This window comes from Sceloporus undulatus, chromosome 2, assembly GCF_019175285.1.
Source record: "Sceloporus undulatus isolate JIND9_A2432 ecotype Alabama chromosome 2, SceUnd_v1.1, whole genome shotgun sequence".
Lineage (NCBI taxonomy): Eukaryota > Metazoa > Chordata > Lepidosauria > Squamata > Phrynosomatidae > Sceloporus > Sceloporus undulatus.
In genome coordinates, this window is record NC_056523.1 from 225,080,557 (window position 1) to 225,085,875 (window position 5,319).

Here is a 5,319-nt window from a genome sequence, read left to right on the forward strand (position 1 = left end):
CCCCCCCCCACTACCCCCCCCCCAACCAATCTCTGACAAATTGGCCGTCTCTGGATTTAGCTCACAACGGCCTCGTACAACCCCCACCCTCTCTCGGTTCTCCTCCACAGACAGAGATTGTGGCTTCCTCCATTCATTAAGTTGTGCCAACCCTGGACGCTCCCGAAAGACTTTCAGAATGGAATGGAAAGCTGGGAAGGTATCAGCACATGGGTATGATCACTTTGAAGCGAGTGCCTCCCTTGGAACCCAGCCTTGCGGAGCAGAGAGAGCCACCGCAGTGACATGGAAATTAGGAGGGGATAGGAGGGGCACCTAATACATCAGAACTAACCAAATTAAATTCAAACAGGATAAATGTAAAGATGCTACATTAGGGGGCAGGAAAGAAAGATGAAATGCACAAGAAGTGACACACTGGGCCCATGGGAAAAGATCAAGGAGTTTGTAGTAGACTACAAAACTAAGCCTAAAGTCAGCAGGTGATGGATGATGGGGCGGAAAAGTGCGAGAGAATGCAGAATTCTAGGCTGCATCGCCACTATTATAGCATTCAGGTAGCGGGAACTAATAATATTCGCTTTGGTCAGCCTTCACTGGAATCCTGTGTTCAGTTCTAAACCCCACTGTTCAAGGATATGGACAAATGGATTGGGGACGGTTTGCTGGGAGTCTCCCACAAGAGGACCTTCAAGGGACAATCACAAGGCAAGGAAAAGGACAAGGGGTGAAGGAAGTGTCATCAGAAAAAATGGATCTAGAGTCCTTAAAGAATGAGACATAGATATATTTGACCCATTTGGGTAAATCCAGTGGCTGAGCCTTACTGAAATCTGCAGTCTGCATAAGTCATGATAGGCAGGGGTACATGATAGTTTGGGAGAGCTAGGAGTTCGTGAAGGCTCAGTTTTCTATCGGAGGACACAAAAACCATCTTGGGCTGACCTAAATGCCAGTGTGCTTGCGATCAAAACCTACAGGGGCAGCTGTGTTATGTGGGAAGAGATCATGAGCTTCAGGTGGGAGAACAGGAGTGCAAACTGCATTTGTGTGATCCTGAAATCAAAAGGGTGCTGTTAGTCATCTAAATGGAAGCAAACAATACACCAGCTCCAATTCAGTGATGGACTAAACTGCTCTTGGCCCTGTACTGCTCAGGGACAAATCTCACACACATAAAAAGTAGACTATAACCAATCCAGGCTTGTGAACAGTATGGAGAGAGAATATGGAAACTAAACATCCACTTGTCTCTTATGTGAAATTAGAACTCTAGTCACCCACCAGTCATAATGGATTTATAAGTGTATATCAGAACAGCCACAGGAGGCCCTACAAAGAAAGAACCAGAAGTAATTTTATGGGATTCACCACAATAAGATAAAGTGGAGGTGGCCACTAGCTCATGATAAGCTATCCAAAAGGCCTTGCCAAATTTATCAGTAAGAAGAATGGGAGAAGAAGGCTGTCTATCAAAGAGCTATGGCATTTAAATAGCCAAGGTGTGCTTTCAACAGGGGACAAAAAACTGGTGGTGAGGTTGAGTGTGTGGGACGATCGTTGCCTTCATGTGTTCTCCTTTGGAAAGGCTCGTTTTGCCATTGTTGGAAAAGGACACTAGTCTAGCGGTGTTGAGCTGATTCTGCCCGTGCACACGTCTAACTGCAGGAGGATAGGCACTGAAGGGGCACCAGTTCAACGGAAAACAGTCCAGTTGGACAGGGGGATGGGTCGGGTCTGGCCATCAGCCCAGGGGTGGAGGAGCAAGAGGGATGCGGGCACAAACTAAGGAACATGGAGGTTAAAAACTGAGATGGAGAATAGCGAGAAGGGATTCTGGGGGGAGCTCAGGATGATGTGACAAGAAGCCACAGGCAGTCCTCTCCAGGTCAGGCTAGCATCTCACCAGGAGTTGAGATCAGGGACTTGATGTCAAAGATCCAAGGAAAAAAGACCAGCATCTCTTCTTTCTCCTCGAGGGAGCAAACCCTCACCTGCACCCCCCACTCCCACCCAGGTCCCTATTCGAAAAAAACCTTTCTGACATGGCAAGGGGAGGGGGGTTCTTGCAGTGCAAAAGATGCCCCTGTTGCTGGGGCAAACAAATTGAAGATGGGAGGGGTTGGATCCTTTCCTTTTCATGGGACCACTTGAAGGAGCTGTTGGAGGCGGACCTCTTAAGAGGGACTCGGCAGGTTCCTGCCCTAAGAAGCCAGAGCCAGATTTCCTGTTTGCAGGTGGTTCGGGACGGGTCTCAGGGAGGGAGAAGCATAACTGTTCACTCTCTCTGCAAGACCAACAGGCTCTCTGGAAATCCTAATGGTGCTGCATAGCGCCCCCCCCCCATCCCTCTCCCATCTCCACTCTCTCAACACACAGAACACACAACAATTTTTAAGGAGAGGAGAACAGTGACAATAGAAACCAGATGCTTCACACTCCCTTCCTTCTTCTCCTCAAGAATGGAATGGCAGGGTCTTATGCATCCCCCAGAAATGTTTTGATCAGACGCGCACGCACACACACATACACACACAGGTACCAACACACTGGTAGCGAAACACACACCTGTTCCCGAGAACACCGGTAGTCAGCATGAATGAATCAGAATCAGCCCCCTGCTTATTAGAGGAACCAGGGCAGCATAATCTTGTATTGGGGACTCCAACCAGGAGAGGAGCCAACAACCTCCCTCCCTTGTGTAAACACCCAGAGTGTAAACAGACAACACAAAGGATACCTTTATGGGGGACAACCAAAATGCACACTGTCTTTATGTGCAGAATGTATGTTGGCATTTGGTTGTCCAAATGAAAGTATCACTGTTGGTGGGTGTGTTAATGGATTGGACTATGGGGCCAACCTGGTAGGTGTTTTTTGTTACCCAGAGTGTGGTGTGTCGTGTGTAGGATCTCTGTGTGTGTGTGTGTGTCTGGGTGCCGTGCTTGGAATGCAACGGGGCTTTGATGCCTTCCTCCATCCTCTGCACCTTTCTCCCCTGCGACTCCCTTCCTCCTCCCTTGCATAGGTTCCTCCATAATCAATAAGGCAGGTAGGAAGGAAAATAATAAAGGGGGAGGGTGAGGGACAGGACCTGAAGGCCTCAAGGCTGCAGAGGGGGATCAAAGTGGGGGGGATCTTGGGCTGCTGGGAGGGGGAGAAGTGGAGGGACCATGTGAAAGAGCCTGCCAGGCGATGCCCTGGGGGAGGGGAGGTGGGGCATGGGAGCCCAAGAGAGGCTGGGGAGGGGGGCGGATCAGGAATAAAGCTCACCTTTGTTGCCTAGGGCTCCAGAGAGGAGGGAAGAGGAAGAGGAGGAGAGAAGAGAGGGAGGGAGAGGGGAGGGGACTGCCCAGAGGCCATCCTGGGGGGGGCCAGGGGACACAATACCTCTTTTCCTTCCTGCATTCCTTCTTTCCTTGCTGCTTGCTTGCTTGCTTGTGCTTGCTTCCTTCCACTGGCACATGGATGATGGGACAGCAGTGCCTCTCTCTCCAGTTCTACTCTTCTTCTGTGCCCAGCCCATCCAGCCCAGCAGCCCAGGCCACTGCAGCATGGGGGGGGGGATGTCAGCAGCGCCCGCCAGTGATGGATGGGCGCCGGCAGCCAAGCGGGCAGGAGGCAGGCAGGTGCGCAGAAGGAAGGGGGCTCCAGGGTGGGATGGGAGACACACACACACCTCCCCACTCGCGCCCGGGAGGGACGGAGGGGCTCCCCAGGAAACTTGGTCCATGGCCATGCCCTGGGAGGGGAGATATGCGGGGTGCGCCTTCTCACTTCCTCCCTTAAAAGGGATAACCCGTGCACACGCGCGAGACATTAAAACGCGCGATTAAAAATTGAGACCATGGGTTGGAATAAACCCCACAAGGGCCATCCAGGCAAAACCACCTTTGCATGCAGGAACTCCCAATCAAGCATCCGAATGAAGTAGGATCCTGGAGCGTGGAAGGGACCCCAAGGCCAATCCAGGCCAAACCCCCTTCTGCCCATGCAGGAAACTCCCAATCAAAGCATCCGAATGAGGGTAGAGGATCCTAGAGTTGGAAGCGGGACCCCAAGGGCCAATCCAGGCCAACCCCCTTCTGCCATGCAAGGAACTCCCAATCAAAGCATCCGAATGAGGGGGGGGGCGGAGGTAGGATCCTAGAGTTGGAAGGGAACCCAAGGGCCATCCAGTCCACCCCCCCCCATTCTGCCATGCAGGAACTCCCAATCAAAGCATCCGAATGAGAGGTAGGATCCTAGAGTTGGAAGGGGACCCCAAGGGCCATCCAGGCAACCCATTCTGCCATGCAGGAACTCTCAATCAAAGCATCCGAATGAGGTAGGATCCTAGAGTTGGAAGGGACCCCAAGGGCCATCCAGGCCAACTCCATTCTGCCATGCAGGAAACTCCTAATCAAGCATCCGAATGAGGTAGGATCTCGAGGTGGAAGGGGACTCCAAGGGCCATCCAGGCAAACCCCATTCTGCATGCAGGAACTCCAATCAAAAGGAATGAGGTAGGATCCTAGAGTTGGAAGGGACCCCAAGGGCCATCCAGGCCAACCCCCTTCTGCCATGCAGGAACTCCCAATCAAAGCATCCGAATGAGGTAGGATCCTAGAGTTGGAAGGGACCCCAAGGGCCATCCAGACCACCCCCATTCTGCCATGCAGGAACTCTCAATCAAAGCATCACCTAGGACAGATGGCCATCCAGCCTCTGTTTAAAGACCCCCAAAGAAGGGGACTCCACTACAATGCGTTTCACTGTCTAACAGCCCTTACTGTCAGGAGGTTCCTCCTAATGTTGAGGTGGAATTTCTTTTCTTATAGGCCAAATCCATGTCTTAGTTCAGTGATGGTGAACCTTTTAGAGGCCGCGTGCCCAAACCACAACTCAAAACCCACTTATTTATTGCAAAGTGCCATGACCCTCTGGCTTTCTAGTAACAAACTCTGGCAAACTCTGTGCTGGGGCAACAGCACATGTGCCCACAGAGAGGGCTCTGAGTGCCAGCTCTTGCATGCGTGCCATAGGTTCGCCATCACTGTCTTAGTCTCTGGAACAGCAGAAAACAAGCATGCTCCACTCTCAATGTGACACCCCTTCAAATATTTAAGCAGGGCTATCATGTCTCCTCTTGACTGACAAGAAAACAATAATAGAATCCTAGAGTTGGAAGAGACCCCAAGGGCCATCTAGTCCAACCCTCCAACACACAAGAACTCTCAATCAAGGCATCCCTGACAGATGGCCATCCAGCCTCTGTATAAGGACCTCCAAAGAAGGGGACTCCACCACAATGCGCTCCACTGTCAAATAGCTCTTACT